At 43.4% G+C, this 22,874-nt stretch overlaps 1 protein-coding gene across 1 annotated transcript in view; it reads left to right on the top strand.

The window, feature by feature from the left end:
* dazl (deleted in azoospermia-like) overlaps nucleotides 1–22,874 on the top strand; it is a 144,233-nt gene that overhangs the window by 67,278 nt on the left and 54,081 nt on the right. The gene's annotated exons all lie outside the window — the stretch shown is intronic.

Here is a 22,874-nt window from a genome sequence, read left to right as displayed (position 1 = left end):
TTTCACTACTGTTGAGGAATAATAGGCTCTGTTATTGGCTCTTTCTGCAACTTTGCTTTTATTGGCATCTGAGTATGTATCTTGGTGGACTAGGGATGAGGAGGATCTTCTCAATATGCCCTCTGCAGTGCCAGCCTGGTGTGACGTTGGCCCTGGTTCTTTTTTTCTGTAAAAGTAAAAAGGGCACACATTCTTGTGTACAGTATATTAGAGATAGTATTACATGTTATGTGGAAAGCCTTGTAGAAGTAAGTCTGACACTATGAAACCTATATACTTAGGGGAGCTCCCATCTTATGTCTTGAAGTGAGTCCTACTTGGATGAAAGTATACAAGTTAAAAATTCCATTAGAATACACTCCATAACTTTATAAGACCCTTGTCAGGCCTCATTTAGAGTATTGTGCGCAGTTCTGGTCGCCTCACTATAGGAAAGATGTAGAAGCTATTGAGAGGGTACAGAGGAGATTTACAAGGATGTTGCCTGGACTGGGAGGCATGCCTTATGAAGTTAGGTTGAGGGAGCTGGGACTCTTCTCCCTGGAGAGACGAAGGTTGAGAGGCGACCTGATAGAAGTTTACAAAATGTTGAGAGGAATAGATAGGGTGGACTCTCAGAGGCTATTTCCCCAGGTTGAAATGGTTGCTACGAGAGGACACAGACTTAAGGTGCGGGGAGGGAGGTTCAGAAGTGATGTTAGGGGTAAGTTTTTCACTGAGGGTGGTGAGTGAATGGAATTGGCTGCCGTCAGTGGTGGTGGAGGCGAACTCGCTGGGGTCTTTTAAAAGACTTCTGGATGAGTATATGGGGTTTAATGAGATTGAGGGTTATAGATAGGTCTGTAGGTTGGTAGGTGTTGATGTGATCGGCGCAACTCGTGGGCCGAAGGGCCTGTTTGTGCTGTAGTGTTCTATGTTCTATGTTCTATAATTTTGTGCCAATTATGTACAGAAGGTGACTTGTCATTGATCCAAAATCACAGTTGTCTGTTTATTTATTTCAGAATTAGAAACAGGATCCATCTCTCAGGTCAAATCAAATGTATTTTCCAACTCAAGTATATCTGACCAATAGTTTTTTTATTTTGATGCAAGGTGAGACCCAGTGAGCATAGTCCCCTATTTAAGATTGTCCTTTTTGATAGTGGAGATGTGACAGGGTTCATCATGTGTCTTAAACTTGGTGTAATATGCAAACCATTATATTCTTAGATTAATTGCTTTCAATATATTACAGACAAAAATTTTATTCATTTTTCTAGGCATCTCTTCAATATTCACTGCAAGATTCCTTTCCCAAATCTGCAGTAATCTTGCATATTTGTTTGGATCTAGAACAGTGTCAGAAAACTTGCTAATTATTTATTTAGATTCCATAAGCAGTAGTATTTTTCCTGCTGTGCAGACGCTGGCATTAAGATAATGGTTCTTTTATTAATGAAGTCTCGAGTTTTTTCTTAAAAAAAAAAGTGTCTGGGAATTTCACATTTGTGATGCAGCTGATTTCCCACCCCCACCCCCAATCTGAGTCCCCAATCACTCCCAAGTGTGAAAGACATGGTCCATGAGACCTGGAGGGAAATCGGGGTTTCCCTGTCTTGGAGTAAGAGAAGAGATTATTGTAGATTTTCCCTCTAAATCATGGGGCCTCTTCCAAACTCAAATATTAATAATCACTGGGTTTTGTCATTTGTCTGGTATTGACTTGAAATCTCTAAAGACAGAATTTGTAAAGAATATTTAATCTGACAAGCCTCAGCACCATGCCAAATGGAAATGGGTCCTTTATCCATTCCTGTATAGGAATAAGATGAGAGGCGAGCTGATACTTTTATATTAGGCAAGTCGAGGCCCTTTTTTGAACTTGGGGATTGCAAAAGTGCGTAATTTCTCCAGTTTTAAGCAAGATCTCATTTTGACCCATAAATGAGCCGAACCCCCATTGATTTCCTCCAGGTCAGTAGCAGAAAGTAAAATTGGCATCATCTGTAGAGGCTAAAAAGCAACCATCCTGCAACCATTCATCCTCCTGCCCAGCCATGAAATAGGTAGAAATTCTGATATACATCACACTTTATGAATGTGAGTCATAGAGTAAAGTTGGCCTTGAACAGCTAACTGAGTGGGTGATGGATATACCTAAATAAGTAAAATCAGAAGGGGCAATCTAAAGGGAGGGGCAACCCTCTAAGCCATCCTAATGGCATAAACTCCCTACAGTGAGATTCGATAGGCTGAAGAGTCTCTTTTTGCCATGTAAAGATTCTACGATTCTAATCTGCCTGTTGAGACTGAAGCCACAAGCTGCTTAACAGTAATGCTCATATTTAAGATGGGGAAACAAAACCTCATGTGTGCGCCTACTGGCTTGTGTTCTATGTACAGTGTTGTTCAACATGCAAGTTATGTACAGGATCTAGCATCTCGAGTACAAATGCGCACTCATGCTCAGTTACTTGTCCATTCCGATCAGACTGATAAAATACAAACACAAACTAAAAACAATGAGATAAAAATCCAAACTCTTGCGGTCAACTGCAGCCTGTTTTCTGAGGCATCTGAATAATTACCTTCCAAGCTATCAAATACTTGTGTAGAGTTAAGTGTGGCTGCAGACATTAGGGCATTATGTGCTCTGATTATCTTCAGTCTTTCTCCTTTGTCAAAACCCTTGCATCTCTGTTGTACCACCACTGAAAAATCTTGATAGCGATCTTTAATCCATCAGAGTAAGGTTCTATTATATCTAGTTGCCTCTAACCTTTTTGCTGATTTTTCATAGTTATTCAAATGTACAAATACGGACCAGGGTTGTCCCTGAGCATCGGAGTAAATATGTGGTCTACCCTTTTCTGTTTGTTGTACCTGGCTTTCATTTCTATATTGAAAAAGTGTGGTGGTCGGTTTCTCATCAATGGCCATAATATTCATGAGGTGGAGATGCTGGTGTTGGACTGGGGTGGGCACAATAAGAAGTCTCAACGCCAGATTAAAATCCAACAGGTTTATTTGGAATCACGAGCTTTCGGAGCTCTGTTCCTTCCTCAGGTGAGCATTGCTGGACTTCAACCTGGTGTGAGACTTCTTACTGGGACCATGATATCTTCAGTTATAATGCCTTTGAAGTGTCAGATGAATAGCTGACTCAGTTGCCATGTTGAAGAATAAATACCTCCAGTTGTCTCTGGCTAGTTTTCTTCGCATTTCTCAACAGTTTTTCCAGTAGAGTTCGACCAAAAATTCTTCAGGGACATAATATGGAGTTTTCACTGCCAAATTAACTGAATGTGAACTATATGAAAACAAAGGATTTATAGCAGAGTGGTGCTAGAACTCAGAAATGATCTTTTGGTCCTCTTTCTTTCTAATGATTATCTTCTCTTTCAAGGGCTTAAATCTGGACTTGTCACATTTGTTATTAGCAGTTGTGATATTCTCTGTCCTAAGCGGAAGGAAGCTTGCTTTTGTTTGTAAGACTACTTGTTGCTTGGATGTCCTGGTAATTTTTGGTTACCAAACCTGGTGAGTTTTTTGGCAGAGTTCAAAGTTGTGTACAGAGTTTCCTGCCAATCAGGAGGTTACATAAGGAAGGCCATATTGTAAATGGGTGCATATGTACCTGAGCATTGCTGTGAAGAAGTCTTCATTCTTGGAGTGATTTTGGGGGAAATCATGTCTGACCAAGAATTCCTTGAGGTGGTCATGAGCAATCTATCTAGAGGGTAACCAGTAGATGTAATACATTGGGATTTCCAAAGTGTTCAGCAAGGTACTGCACAAAAGCCTGCTGAATAAGTAACAGCCCATGATGCTAGGAGCAGTAAATTACCATGGATAGAGGATTGACTGACTAATAGAAGCCAGAGATTTGGGGTGAGGGGTATTTTCAGGATGGCAGCCTGTAACCAGTGGAGTGTCACAGGGTTCAATGCAGGGGCCACAATTTATTTATAATATATTAATAACTTGGATAAAGATAACACACATGGCTGGAAAGATAAATTTTGAGGAAGACAACCTGTCGCTCTGTAAACTAAGTGAAGGGCAAATGGAATATAATGTAATAAAATGTGAAGTTATGCAATTGGTAGAAAGAATAAAGGAGTTGAATAATTAAATGCAGAAAGATACTCAAAAGCTGCAACACAGGGATTTGGGTGTCCTGATGCATAAATCACAAGCTCGTGTGCAAGTTCAACAAGTAATAGGGAAGGCAAATGGAATGTTGGCCTTCAAGTTGAAGAGAATGGAGAATAAAAAATGGGGAAGTCTTGATAAAACTGTACAGGACACTAGACCATACCAAGATTACTGTGAACCGTTTTGGTCCTGTTATTTAAGGAAAAATATACTGGCATTGAAGGCAGTCGCGAGAAGGTTCACTCGGTTGATCCCGGATATGAAAGGATTTTCACATAAGGAGAGATTGAGTAGGTTGGGCCTATATTCATTGGCATTTAGAAGGATGAATGGTAACCCTGTTGCAATGCATAGAACTATCTGAGGGCTTGACAGGGTAGATGCTGCAAGGTTATTTCCCTTTGTAGAAGAGTCTAGGACCAGAACGCACAATCTGAGTAAGGCGTTGTCCATTCTTAAGGTAAAAGATGAGGAGGAATTTCTTGAAGATAATGAATCTATGGAACTCTTTGCTGCAGAGAGTTGTAGAGGCTGAGTCATTAACTGTATTCAATGCTGGGATAGATACATTTTTAATGAAGGAATCAAGCATCATGGGGGTAAGACAGGAAAGTGACATTGAGGATTATCAATTAACTCCTAACGTAATTGAATAGTTGCATGGCAAAGCAGACCTGGGTCAAATAACGTACTTCTATGTCTTATAGTCTTAAGAATTGTAGTGTATAGACTCCTCTGTCAACCTCCCCATTTAACTGTGGACAAATTGGGGAGCTGGTGTGGTGGCATAAACCAGAAGGGGCAAAGAGCAGGCATTTGGAAATTTTGGACCATTTCCAGACACCATCACATCTGGAATGTTGTGGCTCATGGACATCATATTGCCTTAATTCTTGGGTAGTCCTTCAGAGTTGAGAATGATTTGCTTTCACACAAAAATAATTAAGGAGGACTATGGCGATAATCTTCTCAGTTGCCAATAGCAAGGTAATTCCTCTAGTTGCTGCAGTCAGTCCTGTCCCCTTTCTTGAAGGTGGTCATCATGATTATGGTCTCTTGGATTCCTGGCATGCTCCCTTCCTTCCAGATAAGGGAAATAGGTCATGTATTCATGCCAATAATGCTTCTCCATGATGTTTTTGTGCTTCAGTTGGGATTCCTTCTGCTCCTGATGCCTTTTTTTAGCTGTCAGATGGCCTTTTCTACCATACTAGATTTGGGGGGTTTGCTGAGATGGTTGTGAGATGCATGCTCTGGGATGGAGTCAAGGGCACTCGGATTGAACATAAGGTCTTTGATGTGCTCTTTCAAGCAGGTGCTGCCTCTGTTCTTGATGAGCGCTTCAAGTGGGTGGGACCTTGGGTGCTTGAACATAGAACATTACAGCGCAGAACAGGCCCTTCGGCCCACGATGTTGCGCTGACCAGTTTAAAAAAAAAAATGACCCTCTAACCTAAACCAATCCCTTTTCATCCATAAACCTATCCACGGATCTCTTAAACGCCCCCAAACTAGGCGCATTTACAACTGCAGCAGGCAGGGCATTCCAATCCCTCACCACCCTCTGGGTAAAGAACCTACCCCTGACATCCGTCCTATAACTACCCCCCCTTAATTTAAAGCCATGCCCCCTCGTGCTAGCTTTCTCCATCCGAGGAAAAAGGCTATCACTGTCCACCCTATCTAAACCTCTAATCATCTTATATGTTTCAATAAGATCCCCTCTTAGCTGCCTTCTTTCTAGCGAAAACAACCCCAAATCCCTCAGTCTCTCCTCATAGGACCTCCCCTCCATACCAGGCAACATCCTGGTAAACCTCCTCTGCACCCTGTCCAAAGCCTCCACATCCTTCCTGTAATGTGGGGACCAGAACTGCACACAATACTCCAAGTGCGGCCGCACCAGAGTTGTGTACAGTTGCAACATTACGCTGCGACTCCTAAATTCAATCCCCCTACCAATAAACGCCAAGACACCGTATGTCTTCTTAACAACCTTATCTACTTGATTCCCAACTTTCAGGGATCTATGTACACATACACCTAGATCCCTCTGTTCATCCACACTATTCAGAGTCCTCCCGTTAGCCCTATACTTGACACATCTGTTATTCCTACCAAAGTGAATCACCTCACACTTCTCCGCATTAAACTCCATCTGCCACCTCTCGGATAGAAGGTCATAGAAGGTCTTGACTGTGCCATAGAAACCTCTTGTATTCTGGTTATTAACTAACTGCACAGTGAGGGTGCAGTGATTAGCATTGCTACCTTACAGCAGTTTGATTCTGGCCTTGGGTGATGGTGGAGTTTGCACATTCTCCTTGTGTCTGTATGGGTTTCCCTTGGGTGCTCTGGTTTCCTTCCACAGCCCAAAAGAGTGTAGGTTAGGTGGATTAACCATGGTAAATGTGTGGTGGGGAAAGGTAACAAGCTCTGAGTCGGTGCAGACTCATTGGGCCAAATGGCCTCTTTTTGTACTGTAGGGACTCTATGCTGGATCTCTTGTATTTTCTCTATCCACCATCTGTTATTTAGGTTGTGGGTTTTTTGCTGAACTTCAGTCTTTAGCTGTCTGTAGAGTTGCTTTTCGTTCTGGAATTGGATTGTTTCAGGTTGAGGAAAGCCTTGTGCTTATGCTTAATCAGCTCCTGAATCTCTTGGTCATATTAAACCAGTTGTTCAAGTGACAAAGCATCTCTTTGCAGGTGCTGATTATGGAGACCTTGAGGGCAGACCAAGCACTGGGGTCACGTCACTGTGATTTGTCAGGTTGGCAGTGAGATGCTGGCTGAATATGGCTTGATTACCAGGTCCTGGGAGTGCCTCAGCATTGAATTTCCTGCAGCATTGTTTCTGTTGCCGTTGCTGCTTTGGGCCACTTTATTGTTGATCAGAGTGAATAGGACTGCAGTCTATCTCGCTGTCATTGGCTCCTGTCATGGTGCACGTGATATGCATGTCCTTGCGGTACATTGTTCAACAGTGACATAGCAGTGCCAGTACTTGGAGCAAGGGTGTTGCTGTGAGGCCTTATACTTTGTCTTTCTGATGGAACAGGGTGTTATAAAACAAAGCAAAATACAGGATGGGAACAAGCCCAATGGCCTTCCAATCCCATGCCAATCAGGATACCCTAACTAAATTAAAATCTTTTGCCCTTACTCTGACCATATCTCTGTATTCCCTCCCTGTTAATTTACCCATCCAGATGGCTCTTAAACATTACTAGTGTGCCTGCTTCCACACCACCTCTGGCAGCATCTTCCAGGCACTCTACTCTGAAAAACTTCCCTTGCTGATGTCCCTTAAAGTTCCCCCTCTTCACCTTGAACCTTTGCCCCTTTGTAGTTGATCCCTCCAGCCTGGGGGGAAAAGCCCTCTGACTATTCAACCTATCTATGCCTCTGATAATTTTGTGGAACTCTATTAGGTCTCCCTTCAGCCTGTCTTTCCAGTGAAAATAATCCTAGTTTATCTAACCTCTCCTTAGCCAAACACCCTCAAGCCCAGGCAACATCCTGGTGAACCTTTGCACTCTCTCCAAAGCTTCCATGTCCTAATAGTGTGCTGACCAGAACTGCACACAATACTGCAAATGCAGCCTAACCAAGTTTTTTATATAGCCGCAACATGATTTCCCAACTCTTATGCTCAATGTCTTGGCTGATGCCTTCACCACCTGTGTTGTCAAGACTATTTTCTCAGGAACAGGATACCATTGGTGTTAAATTTTCCTACACCACCTCTGCTGATTACACCTCCCCAGAGGTTGAGTTTTTTCCACTCTGACATTGAAGTTGAGGAGGATCAGCTTGTCGTCTATTGAGACTTGGACCAAAGATTGTTCAAGGTTGGAGTAAAATTCCTCTTTGGACTTGTCTGTAGCTTCCATTGCTGGGTTGTACTTTGAGGACTGTAGCACACTGGCTCTGGGTGAGGGTGAGCCAAAGGATCACGAGGTGTTTGTTTATCCTGCAAGGGGAGTCAAAGTCTGCCAACTTTTTAAACTAAACATATTTATTACGGGTTTTCCATTTTGCCACAAGATGCAATAAATCCCTAAAATTTAGCACAGTACAGTGATTATTGTTTCACACGTGATACAGAAAAGACCAGTAAATACATATACAAATAGTTCAGATAATATGGTACTCTGCTTCTCCTTTTGTATGGATAATGCAAGGATACCAGAGAGTGGGGATCTCAGGATAACAGAACAAAGCCATGAGCACATGGTACCATGGTGCATGCCCTCCTCCACAGAATAACAAAGTCAGAGCTACGTAATATGCAGGATTCCTTGTGGGTTAAAATACAAACAATCAGAACTTAATTCTGGGGAGACAATGGCCTAATGGTATTTTTGCAAGACTATTAATCCAGAAACTCAGCTAATGTTTTGGGGATCCAGGTTCAGATCTTGTCATGGCAGATAGTGGAATTCAATAAAAAAAATCTGGAATTAAGAATCTGTTGATCATGAAACCATTGTTGATTGTCAGAAAAAATTCTGGTTCATTAATGTTCTCTTAAGGAAGGAAAAATGCAGGCCTTGCTCTACATTTTATTCCAGAGCCACAGCAAAGTGGTTGACCCTCAACTTCCCTTGGGCAACTAGGGATGGGCAATAAATGCTGGCCAGCCAGTAACGCCCATGTCCCGTGAATGAATTAAAAACATCCCAAGACCGCTAAGCAATGAAAGGATATCCATGAAAAAAGTGAACATCAGAATATGCCATTGGTACAAGACATGGCATGACAGTATGCACTTTTGTATACAGGAACCAGTAAGCCACAGATTCTTTTACCATGCAAGACAAGCAACACAACTGACTGAACTCCTCTCCAGCCATATCAGAGACCCTATTCAGGCCCCATAACCCTTCTGCCAAGAAGAAAATTGTTAAGATATCCATCAACAGGATATTTCGGAAAGCTACGATTCTCCTCTCCCCGTCAATATAAGGGAAGTCCTCTTGAATTAAATATAACAAACCAGCCTGTAGCAGCACCTCACTGATCCAGAAAGTAAGGAAACCCCAGAGAGGAACATTAGGATAAGCCGCTAGATTGCCCAATAGGGTCCAGCAATGTACAGTTTCACAGTAAGAAACCAGAAATAGAAAGTTTAAAGTTTAGAGTGGTGTAAACTCATAAATAGAATGCTACTCATAAATATCACCTGATGGCTCTAATGTACATCATTATGAAGTGGTTGGAAAGATTAGTCATGGCACAGAACAACTTCGGCCTCCCAGATTGCCTGCACTCATTACAATTTGCCAACATTGCAACATACCCACAACAGACACCATCTCCCTGGCTCTACAGTCAACCCTGGAACATTTATAACAAAGGCACATCAAAATTCTATTTATTGACACAGCTCAGCTATCATTATCCCTACAAAACCCATCTCCAAACTCCATGGCCGCTCCCTCTGACTCGATCCTCGACTTAACTGCAATCAGTAATTTGCTTGTAACCTTGCAGTTGATGATGCAATCAGACATTTTGCAGGTTCATGTTACTGCAAGGTCTTTGTTTTCTGTGATGACATGGGATATCTTGTCTTACAGCCCTCAATGTGTAATATGCATGTCGGTGACTTGCATCCAGTTGTTCCTGGCTCAGGACTGCTCCCAGGTCTTTAGACAAAGCATGTACTACTATGGTGCTGGACAGGGCTGGGTCATCATGGGCCAGAATGTCTCTGGAGAGCAGAATCACCTTGGTGCGAGTGAATATTTAATCTTTACATCAACCCAGCACCATGCTGGGTCCTAAGTAGGATACCTCGAGGTTTTTGTGATCTGTGCCAAATTCTGTAAAAAAAAAAATTATGCTCCCTTGTTCATCACCCAAAAGAATTGTTGGAGATCTTGAATTGAGGATGGAGTTGCAAACTCACTGTTATAATATAAAATAACTGATCCACAAAAAAGACCAAAGCTCTGATTTCTTCATTGCTGATAATGAGGCCAGGAATTCAATTGCTGCTTTGGAAAACTTGTATTTGCCATTTTGTCAGCCCTGCTTCCTGTAGGCAGCCATAAGATTGCTGAGTCTCATCACATTCATCTGTAATTGCGCTGGAAACCAATGTTGTCCATGTGGCAAATGACTCCTCGAAGGCCCTGCAAAATGGCCATCATTGTAAGCTGGCATATTTTTGGCACTGATGCAATTATAAATGGCAGGCAGTTAAAAGTGAAATCTGCTGAAGGGCTATAAATATTGTCAGCAGTCTGGATTCAGTGTTATTAAGAACATCCAAAATTTTAGTTTGCATCCAGTTTTGAAAATGCTGAACTCTAGTTTAGTTGGGCTTTCATCCACTGAGGACATGGGATGTTTTCTGGCTGCGGTTCTATTGAGCTGTCAGGTTGCTGCCATTTGGTTTTGGGACTGGGACTATCCCAGGACGCTGTTGTATGACTGGAGAGACAACTCTCCTGTTTGTTTGATCCAGTTGCTGCTGCACCTTCACAAGTGGTAAGGGGATCTTGCATGCTGTGAATTGGCACATTCGTTGAGCATTCTCTGATCGTCAGTTGCTTCCCTTTTTGAAAAGTTTTGGGAACGTGCATTTCTGTGTGGAACCAGGTCAGTCTTGAAGTTCAAAATGGCATTTTGGTTCAGTAATGAGCGGTTATGGTTGTGAATCAGAGTCTCTCAGATTATTTTGTTGTATATATGTCACTTGCAGGATCCTTTCATTAGGAGCTATAAATCTCCAGGCCCATATAGGGATATTGTGTGCAGCATCAATTGCTGGATCACCAGTCACAGTCCTTGTCCACCAGGAGTGTTATGCTGGCTCTTGTATCCAGTTTCAACTTAATAGATAGCCATTACCTGAAATGTCTGCATTCCAAATTGAAAAACCAAGATCTTAGATTTAATTCATAATTCCTGGCTGTATTGTTTAGATTTGCAGTTTCAACATTGTGGGTGTTATTTTGGCTTTCTGTGCATTTGAGTTTTTGCCTTGCATAATCTGCTGTTGTGTCCAATCCTACACGAAAACTGGGCTGAAATTGCAGGACATTTGTCTTCTCTGGGGCATGTTGATCCATGTGGCCACCTTCGGGATGTCTTGGGTACTGTTTTCTCTGGCCTGGAATATCAGTGTTTTTCTTGCTTAACTATGGGTTGGTCTGTGTACCATGGTTTATTTTCTCCCTTTTAAAATGGTTCCCTGCTACACTCAGTTCTGACTGCCTAACCGTCTGGGTTGATTTTCCAGTGTCAGATCTTTAATATAAAGGCAAAATACTGCAGATGCTGGAAACTGAAGCAAAAACAGAAAATGCTGGAAAATCTCAGCAGGCCTAACAGCATAAGTTTAAGTTTATTTATTAATGTCACAAATAGGCTTGCACTAACACTGCAATGAAGTTACTGTGGAAATCCCTTAGTTGCCTGTTTGGGTACATAGAGGGACAATTTACCATGGCAAATGCAGCTAACCAGCATGTCTTTTGGATTGTGGGAGGAAACTGGAGACCTGAAGGAAAGACACACACACACACACACACACACACACACACACACACACACACACACACACACACACACACTGCAGATAGTGACCCAAGCCAGGAATTGAACCCAGGTTCCTGGCACTGAGGCAGCAGTGCATCTCTGGAGGGAATATAGGTGTTTAGATCCTGGTGTTAGACCAACATAAACACACTAAGAAGTCTCACAACACCAGGTTAAAGTCCAACAAGTTTTTTTGATAGTAAACCCACAAGCTTTCGGACTGCTGTTCCTTTGTCAGGTGAGTGGAAAGTTCTGATCAGAAACAGGGCATATAAAGGCATATGGTTTACAGAATACTGATTAAAATGCGAGTCTTGACAGTTAATCTGCTATTCAAGTCTTAAAGGTGCAGACAATGTGAGTGGAGATAGCATTGAGTATAGGTTAAAGAGATGTGTATTGTCTCCAGACAGGACAGTGAGTGAGATGTTGCAAGTTCAGGCAAGTCAGGGGGGTTACACATAGTGTGACATGAACCCAAGATCTCAGGCCGTCCTCGTGTGTGGAACTTGGCTCTCAGTCTCCGCTCAGCAACTCTGCGCTGTCGTGTGTCGTGAAGGCTGTCTTGGAGAACGCTTACCTGAAGATCAGAGGCCGAATGCCTGTGACCACTGAAGTGTTCGCCAACAGGAAGGGAACGATCTTGCCTGGTGATTGTCGAGCAGTGTTCATTCTCCGTTGTTGTAGCGTCAGCATGGTCTCCCCAATGTACCATAAGAACATAAGAAATAGGAGCAGGAGTCTGCTCCTGGAGGAGGTTCCCTCCTCCAGATCATCTATATAAATGGTAAAAAGCTGAGGCCCCAGCACCGACCCCTGGGGCACTCCACTAGTCACCATCCGCCAATCCGAATAGCACCCGTTGACCCCCACTCTCTGCCTCCTATTTGACAACCAATCCTCTATCCACGCTAACACCCTACCCCCAACTCCATGTCCCTCAACCTTCTGCAATAACCTCTTGTGAGGCACTTTGTCAAACGCCTTCTGAAAATCTAGAAAGACCACATCCACCGGCTCTCCTCTATCCACCGCCCTAGACACATCCTCATAGAACTCCAGTAAATCCATGCTTTGGGACATCCTTTTCTGCAGCGTATTAGGTAGACAACGTTGGCTGAGTTGCAACAGTATGTGCCACGTACCTGGTGGATGGTGTTCTTGTGTGAAATTATGTCATCCATGTCAGTGATCTGGCATGTCTTGCAGGGGTTGCTGTGGCAGGGTTGTGTGGAGTTGTGGTCACTGTTCTCCTGAAGACTGGGTAGTTTGCTGTGGACAATGGTCTGTTTGAGGTTGTGCAGTTGTTTGAAGGCAAGAAGTGCAGGTGTGGGGATGGCCCTGATGAGATGTTCATCTTCATGTTGAAGACTCTGGAGAAGATGTTGTAGCTTTTCTACTCCAGGGAAGTACCAGACAACGAAGGGTACTCTGTCCACCGTGTCCCGTGTTTGTGTTCTGAGGTCGGTGTGGTTTTTTTGCTGTGGTGCGTTGGAACGGTCAATCAACGAGTTGAGTGCCATATCCTATTCTTATGAAAGCAGCTTTCAGCATCTGGAGGTGTCTGTTGCGATCCTCCTCATCTGAGCAGATCCTATGTATACAGAGAGCTTGCCCATAGGGGATGGTTGCTTTAACGTGTTTAGGGTGGAAGCTGGAGAAATGGAGCATCATGAGGTTATTTGTGGGCTTGCGGTACAGTGAGGTGCTGAGGTGACGGTCCTTGATGGAGATGCACGTGTCCAAGAATGCAACGGATTCCAGAGAATAGTCCATGGTGAGTTTGGGATGGAACTTGATGGCTCGAACAAAACTTCTTCACTGCATAGGACCTTCGACCAATGCTATAAACTAGATACATCAATGACATTTTCTTCCTTTGGACTCATGGTGAACAATCACTGAAACAACTATATGATGACATCAACAAGTTCCATCCCACCATCAGACTTGCCATGGACTACTCTCCAGAATCGGTTGCATTCTTGGACACGCGCATCTCCATGGATGGTCACCTCAACACCTCACTGTACTGCAAGCCCACAGATAATCTCATGATGCTCACTTCTCCAGCTTTCACCCTAAACAGTGAAAGAAGCCATCCCCTACAGACAAGCCTCTCTATACACAGGATCTGCTCAGATGAGGAGGATCGCAACAGACACCTCTGGAATCTGAAAGATGCCCTCATAAAAACAGGATATGGTGCTCGACTCATCGATCGAAAGTTCCAACACGCCACAGCGAGAAATGGTACCAACCTCCTCAGAAGACAAACACGGGACACGGTGGACGGAGTACCCTTCGTCGTCCAGTACTTTCCTGGAGCAGAGAAGCTATGACATTTTCTCCAGAGCCTTCAACATTGATGAAAACGAACATCTCGTCAGAGCCATCCCCACACCCCACTTCTTGCCTTCAACAACTACACAACCTCAAACAGACCATTGTTCGCGGCAAACCACCCAGCCTTCAGGAGAGCAGTGACCACAACACCACACAACCCTGCCACAGCAACCTCTGCAAGATATGCCAGATCATCGACGTGGATGACATCATCTCATGTGAGAATACCATCCACCAGGTACATGGCACATACTCTTGCAATTCAGCCAACATTGTCTACCCCTAATACGCTGCCGGAAAGGATGTCCTGAAGCATGGTACATTGGGGAGACCATGCAGACAGTACGACAGCGGATGAATGAATACCGCTCAACATTTGCCAGGCAAGACTGTTTCCTTCCTGTTGGCAAAGACTTCAGTGGTCATGGGCATTTGGCCTCTGATCTTCAAGTAAGCGTTCTCCAAGGTGGCCCTCATGACATATGACAGCGCAAGAGTCGCTGAGCAGAGACTGTTAGCCAAGTTCCGCACACGAGGATGGCCTCAACCAGGATCTTGGGCTCATGTCACACTATCTGTAACCCCCGTGACTTGCCTGAACTTGCAGCATCTCGCTTACTGTCCTGTCTGGAGACAATACACATCTCTTTAACCTGTACTTAATGCTATCTCTATTCACATCGTCTGCACCTTTAAGATTTGAATAGCAAATTAGCTTTAAAGACTTGCATTCTGATCAGTATTCTGTAAACTGTGTATGCCTTTATATGCCCTGCTTCTGATCAGAACTTTCCACTCACCTGACAAAGGAACAGCGTTCCGAAAGCTTGTGGGTTTGCAATCAAATAAACTTGGACTTTAACCTGGTATTGTGAGACTTCTTACTGAGAGAATATAGAGCCACTGTTTCAAGTCTGGATTACCCTTCGTCTTCTCATCTGATCACCTTTGTTTGCATAAGGTTGGAGAGTGCACTATCTGCTATTCCAAGCACTATATTGTCTGAGTTCAGATTTGAAGTCTCTATTAGCAACCTTCTGCCATCCTATAAAGGTTACTGAATGGCAGTTCTCCTGGTTGCTGGACTTGTTAAATTTGGCTCTTTTGAATATTTGATTGCTTTTTACAGTAAAGTAAATGTCAAAAGATTTTAAATTTAGGAGATGGTTCATTGATTCTCTATCTTGCAGTAATGTCATTTGCAGTTGGATGTACTGAGTAAAATAGTGTTGTTCTGCCCTGCTAATTTTTTGTCTAAATATGCAATGATGCTATTTCATTACTCATTGCTGTAGACATGTAAACCAGATAGCAGATTTCCTTCCCTAAAGGACGTGAGTGAACCAGATGGATTTTTTTCAACAATCAACAATGGTTTTGTGGTCATCATTAGATTTCTTTTGTCTGTGTTGGACTCAGATTTCATCAGCTGCTGTGGTAGGATTTGAACCTGGGGTCCACAAACCATCATCCTAGATCTCTGGATTGCTTGTCCAGTGACAGTACCACGATGCCACCCTTTTCCCAGGAATCAATCCCCAGTTTTGTACTTGGTCTAGGTCTCGGATTCGTACAAATTATTTTGGAAGTGTGGACTTCTGATCCACTGTTAAATTTATAAACGTATAGCTTCTGCTTTTATGAGCTTGATGAACTTCTAGGTGACATCACCTTTCACTTGGAGGTGGGATTTCCCGCACTTACCTACTTTGGGCTCTGCTACAGTGGTAATCATGCTCAGCTGGACAAAATAATCACAATTATGAGTGCCTGACTGCAGATTCTCTTGTTCAGTGTTTAACTTTAAAGTCACAAATTAGTTGGATACTGGCTTTGATTTCCTCCCAGATGAGTTCAGAAGTTGTGGTTTTCCCATATTATTTATTGTTGCATTTGAGAGAGCTCAGATGCTGTGTTCAGGCACTGACCGGGTATCAGGTTTTATGGGTTTTGTCTCACTGCACTTCTGACTTAAAATTATTTAAAGATTTGCTCAGGATTTTCTGTAGCCTGAAGTGTTAAGATTTGGCTCACATTTGCTAGTTTTGATCACAGAGATTAGAACCTGGCCTTTCAAAGGAGATTCAATGTAATCTTTTGCTGCAGAAATTTCAAATTTGTTTTCAGCTTCTGAGCTTGCTTTTTGAAGCTTTATCTTGGGGATTTGTCCACTGTGCCTCTGCTTCTGCAGTTTTGTTTTGTTTTGAGTCCAACTGCTTTGCTGAATGTTTTTCATTTTTGTTTTTCTCTGCGTTTACTGCAAGATCTTGGGTTTTTTTTTCAAAAGCTGCTGCCATTTCTTAGCATGTTGGTTACAGTTAGGTAGGTCTAACCATACATAGCCTAACATTATGGAGTCTTTATTGACCTAGAACTATCACAGTAATGTGTACAAGCTGGGAGCTGTCTTCATACCACGTACTCCACTTGACATCTTGTTGCCTGCTCATTTAACCTATCTATATCTGCAGCCTAAAGTGGACTAGTTTAGGTTAGAGGGCCATTAGATTGGTTCCACTGGTCGGCGCAACATCGAGGGCCGAAGGGCCTATACTGCGCTGTAATGTTCTATGTTCCTGTATCCTCCACACAACTTAGATTTCCACTTGGCTTTCTATCTTGTAGCTTTGTAAACTTGGATAAAGAGGCAAAGCAATATGTCTAAGTCAGTGGTGTAGAATGTAAATAACTATGGCCCCTCCACTCATCACAACCAGCCAACTTGAGAATACCCCATTTATGTCTATTCTTTGGTTCCTGTCCGTGAACCAATCCTCTAGCCATGTCATCATATTAACCTTTTGTGTGGTACCATATTGAAATTACTACTGGAAAACCAGGTATACCAAGAACTGATACCATGGGAAAGTGGTGTAATGTATCTTGTGATTTCCCTATAGAACTGAAACTTTACAAATTTCTCATGTATCCATGTCAGAGTATGGTTTGTAGTTACACAAGGTTATGTAACAAGGTGTACTGAGTAAAATAGTGTTGTTCTGCCCTGCTAATTTTTTGTCTAAATTTGCAATGATATTTCATTACTCATTGCTGTGGACATGTAAACCAGATGGCAGATTTCCTTCCCTAAAGGACGTGAGTGAACCAGATATGTAAATAACCTTGTGTAACTACAAACCATATTCTTTTCCTGCCACACGTACATAATGCAATCCTATTGCTTCAGCAGAAGTAGGTTGCTGAGATGCTCTTGTTTAAGAGCCTTTGAGTTATGGAGTCTGAGGGCTCAATGGAAGGCTGCTCCACTTGTACCTGTGCAGGACCATAATCTGCCATTGGAAGAGGTGATAACATGTCATGCACTGAACATGTTGGTAAGGGCTAACAGGTTAATAGTGGAAGCATTTTGAGTGAGTACTCATTTTTGTACCCCAGTCGTCGTCATTCATATCATGGGACAGCTTTCTAAGATTATTTAAAGAGAAGACTGTACATTGTCATCAAGGTGTGCATGGACTTTATTTAATTGCCACAGTTGTTGCCTGTGGAGTTGGCAATTCTATGCATGTGAGAAGAAATGATGTTTGTGACATCAGCCTAATTAAACTTGAGGCAGACAACTCCATTCTGTCTCCTCTTCTCTCCAACAGGATTTCTGTTAGGTTGTTTTGTCTTATCCACCCTCATTTTCCTCCTGGTGTTTGACTAGGTTTTTACCAAAAATTGCTTTGTCATTCACGGGTGGCACAGTTGTTAGCACTGCTGCCTCACAGCACCAGGGACCTGGGGTTCAGTTCTGGCTTTGGGTGACCGTGTGGAGTTTGCACATTCTTATGTCTGGGTGGGTTTCCTTCATGTCCTCTGATTTCCTCCCACACTCCAAAGATGTGCGTGTTTGGCTTTAAACAATGGCTTTAAACTAATTGGGGGGGGGGAGGAGGGTGCAGGGGTAGGAGAAATTACAATGTCTAAAGTAAAAGAGAGGGTACGGGCGCAGGAAAATGTTGAGGATGTACCAATAATAAAGGGAGTAGGGGGCATGAGAAAGGTTAGTAGCGTTCCTTCAAATAAGGTACAGATAAAGGCTGGGATAAAGACACTTTACCTGAATGCACGAAGCATTTGGAATAAAGTGAATGAGCTGGTGGTGCAAATCAGCACAAATGGATATGATGTGGTGGCCATTACGGAAACGTGGTTGCAGGGTGACAGGGACTGGGAGCTGAACGTCCAGGGGTATCAAGTGTTTAGGAAGGATAGACGGGAGGAAAAAGTGGGGGTAGCTCTGCTGATAATATCAGGCTGGTAGTAAGGGAAGATATAGGCTCCAAAGAGCAGAATGTGGAATCGTTGTGGGTGGAGATAAGGAACAGTAAGGGGAGGAAGACACTGGTGGGTGTGGTCTATAGGCCCCCAAATAATAACTTGGAGGTGGGGCAGGCTATAAACAAGCAAATAAATGATGCGTGCAGAAATGGAGCGGTGATAATTATGGGGGATTTCAATCTGCGTATTGGTTGGTTGACCCAAGTCAGACGTGGTGGGTTTGAGGAAGACTTCTTGGAATGCTGTAGGGATAGTTTCCTTGAACAGTGTGTGACGGAACCAACGAGAGAGAGAGCCATTTAAATCTGGTGTTGTGTAACGAGGCAGGAAGAATTAGGGATCTTCTTGTGAGGGATCCTCTTGGGACGAGTGATCATTATATGGTTGAGTTTTTGATGCAGATGGAGGATGAAAAAGTAGGGTCCCGAACCTGTGTCCTCTGTTTGAACAGAGGGGAGTACGATAGGATGAGAGAGGAATTGGCAAATGTAGATTGGGGGCGCAGATTGGTCGGTAGGACGGCTGAGCAACAGTGGAGGATCTTTAAGGAGATCTTTTTCGGTGCTCAGCAGAAATATTCCGATGGTAAAGAAGGAATGTAGGAGAAGGGATAATCAGCCGTGATTATCGAAGGAAATAAAGGAGAGTATTAAATTAAAAGCTGATGCGTTTAGTGTGTCTAAAAGTAGTGGGCGAGTAGAAGATTGGGAGAGGTTTAAAAATCAATGAAGAATGACTGAAGTTGATAAAGAAAGGAAGGATAGACTATGAAGCTAAACTAGCACTAAATATAAAAAGGACAGTAAGAGTTTTTACAAATATATAAAGAGGAGGAGGCTGGCTAGAGTGAATGTTGGACCCTTAAGAGGATGAGAGGGGTTATTTAGTGGTGGGAGATGAGGAAATGGCTGAGGCCTTAAATAAGTTTTTTTTTGCCTTGGTCTTCACGGGGGAGGTCGCGAATAGTTTGCTGGATATTAAAGATAGAAGGATGGTAGGAGTTGAGGGCCTGAATGTGATTACTGTCACTAGAGAGGTAGTGCTTGATAGACTAGCGGGACTGATGTTGGACAAGTCCGCGGGACCGGATGGAATGATCCCAGGGTTCTGAAGGAAATGGCAGAGGTGATAGTGGATGCCTTAGTGATTATTTACCAAACGTCACTGGATTCCGGGGAAATGCCGGAAGACTGGTAAATGGCTAACGTTACGCCGCTGTTTAAAAAATGTAGCAGGTAAAAGGCAGGGAATTATAGGCCAGTTAGTTTAACGTCAGTAGTTGGAAAAATGCTCGAATCCGTCATCAAAGAAATAGCGAGGCACCTAGAAAAGAATGGTTTGATAGAGCAGACGCAGCACGGATTCGTTACGGGGAAGTCGTGTTTGACGAATTTATTGGATTTCTGAGGATGTGACTAGTGCGGTAGACAGAGGGGAACCGGTGGATGTGGTGTTTCTCGATTTTCAAAAGGCGTTTGATAAGGTGCCGCACAAAAGGTTGCTTCAGAAGGTAAGGGGGCATGGAGTTGGGGGTAAGGTGTTAGTGTGGATAGAGGATTGGTTGCCTAATAGGAGGCAGAGAGTTGGTATCGATGGGCGCTATTCTGATTGGCAGTTGGTGACTAGTGGAGTGCCGCAGGGATCGGTGCTGGGGCCTCAGCTACTTACCATTTATATAGATGATCTGGAGGAGGGGGCTGAGTGCAGGGTAACGAAATTTGCTGATGACACGAAGATGAGTGGAAAAGCAAATTGTGCGGAGGGCGTGGAAAGTCTGCAGAGGGATCTGGATAGGCTGAGCGAGTGGGCGAGGACCTGGCAGATGGAGTACAGCGTTAACAAGTGTGAGGTTATCCACTTTGGCAGGAATAATAGTAGGAGGGATTACTATTTAAAGAGCGAAAAGCTGCAGCGTGCTACGGTGCAGAGGGACCTGGGGGTCCTTGTGCATGTCGCAAAAACCCAGTCTGCATTTGATCAAGAAGGTGAATGGGACGCTGACCTTTATAGCGAGGAGGATAGAATATAAAAGCAGGGAGGTCTTGCTGCAACTCTACAGGGCACTGGTGAGGCCGCAGCTGGAGTACTGTGTGCAGTTTTGGTCGCCGCACTTACGCAAGGATATATTGGCCTTGGAGGGAGTGCAGAGAAGGTTCACTAGGCTGATACCAGAGATGAGGGGGTTAGACTATGAAGAGAAACTAAATAGACTGGGTCTGTACTCGTTGGAGTTTAGAAGGACGAGGGGGGAATCTTATAGGGACGTATAAGATAATGAAAGGGATGGATAGGGTAGAGGTAGAGAGATTCTTCCTGCTCAAAGGACAGCAGGACTAGAGGGCACAGCCTCAAGATAAGTGGGGGGGATGCAGTTTAGAACGGAGTTGAGGAGGAACTTCTTCACTCAAAGGGTGATGAATCTCTGGAATTCTCTGCCCGTTGAAGTGGTGGAGGCTACCTCGCTAAATATATTTAAGACATGGGTAGATAGGTTTTTGGTAGGCAAAGGAACTAAGGGTTATGGGGAGAAAGTGGAACTGAGCCACTTCAGATCAGCCATGATCTTGAATGGCGGGGCAGGCTCGAAGGGCTGGATGGCCTACTCCTGCTCCTACTACTTATGTTCTTATGTGTTAGGTTGATTGGCATGCTAAATTGACCATAGTGTCAGAACATAAACTAAGAGCAGGAGTAGGCCATCTGGTCCCTCGAGTCTGCTCCGCCATTCAATAAGATCATGGCTGATCTTTTTATGAACTCAGCTTCACTTACCCGCCAGCTCACCATAACCCTTAATTCCTTTACTGTTCAAAAATTCATCTATCCTTGCCTTAAAAACATTCAATAAGATAGTCTCAACTGTTTCACTGGGCAGGGAATTCCACAGATTCGCAACCCTTTGTGTGAAGTTCCCCCTCAACTTGGTCCTAAATCTGCTCCCCCTTATTTTGAGGCCATGCCCCCTAGTTCTAGTTTCACCTGCCAGTGGAAACAACTTCGCTGCTTCTATCTTTTATGTTTGTATAAAATCACCCCTTATTCTGAATTCCAACGGATGTAGCCCCGGTCTACTCAATCTCCTCATAAGCCAACCCACTCAACTCCGGAATAAACCTAGTGAATCTCTGCTTCGCTCCCTCCAGTGCCAATTTATCCTTAAGTAAGGAGACCAAAACTGTACGCAGTATTCCAGGTGTGGCCTCACCAGCACTTTGTATAGCTGCAACATAACCTCGCTGTTTTTAAATTTTGTCCCTCTAGCAGTGAAGGACAAAATTCCATTTGCCTTGTTAATTACCTGCTGCACCTGCAAACCAACTCCTTGTGATTCTTGCACAAGGACACCCAAGTCTCTCTGCACAGCAGCATGCTGCAGTTTTTTACCATTTAAATAATAGTCCATTTTGCTGTTGTTCCTACCAAAATGGATGACCTCTCATCTACCAATATTGTACTCCATTTGCCAAACTCTCACCCTCTCATTTAGACTATTTATATCCCTTTGCAGAGTTTCAGCTTCCTCTGTGCACTTTGCTCTGCCGCTCATTTCAGTAACTTCTGTGAATTTTGACTCACTGCACTTGGTCCCCAACTCCCAAATCATCTATGTAAATTGTAAACAATTGAGGTCCCAGCACTGATCCCTGAGGCACACCACTAGTCACAGATCACCAACCAGAAAAATACTCATTTACCCCACTCTCTGCTTTGTTAGTTAACCAATCCTTTATCCATGCTAACACATTACCTGTAATACCGTGCACCTTAATTTTATGCAGCAGTCTTTGGTGTGGCACCTTGTCAGATACCTTCTGGAAATCCAGATACACTACATCCACAGATCCTCCATTGTTCACTATGCATGTAATGTTCTCAAAGAATTCCACCAGATTATTCAAACATGACCTGCCCTTCATGAATGCTTGTTGCGTCTTACCAATGGGACAATTTATATCTAAATGTCTTGCTATTTCCTCCTTGATAAATTCAAGCATTTTCCCTACTACAGAAACCGGGCTATAGTTACCCGCCTTTTGTCTATCTCCTTTTTTAAACAGTAGCATCACATATATGTTGTTTTCCAATCTGTGGGAACCACCCCAGAGTTAAGTGAATTTTGTTAAATTACCAGTAGTGCATTTGTTACTTCCCTCACCATCTCTTTCAGTACCCTGGGATGCATTCTATCAGAGCCAGGAGACTTGTTTACCTTTAGCCCCATTAGCATGTCCAACACCATCTCTTTTGTGATAATAGATTCTAGGCCTTCACCTTCCATAGGCTTCCTGCCATCAATTTTTGGCATGTTGTTTGTCTTTAGAGGGGTTAGCAGGTAAAAATGTGGGTTACAGGGATAGGGCCTGGGTGGGATTGTGGCCAGTGCAGATCGATGGGCCAAATGGCCTCCTGTACTGCAGAGATTCTATATTTCCTTCTTCACTGACCATCTCCAACTTGTCCCACATGGATTCTAACTCACGTTTCACTGCTTGTGTTTTGAACCTACCCAGAATTACAGGTGTCTCCAGGACATGCAACATTTCTTTG

The sequence above is a fragment of the Carcharhinus amblyrhynchos genome, chromosome 2 (genome assembly GCF_965287045.1).
Source record: "Carcharhinus amblyrhynchos chromosome 2, sCarAmb.v2.hapA, whole genome shotgun sequence".
Classification (NCBI taxonomy): domain Eukaryota; kingdom Metazoa; phylum Chordata; class Chondrichthyes; order Carcharhiniformes; family Carcharhinidae; genus Carcharhinus; species Carcharhinus amblyrhynchos.
The sequence above is the reverse complement of the archived record's forward strand: the minus strand, read 5'-3'. Positions and strand labels throughout refer to the sequence as shown.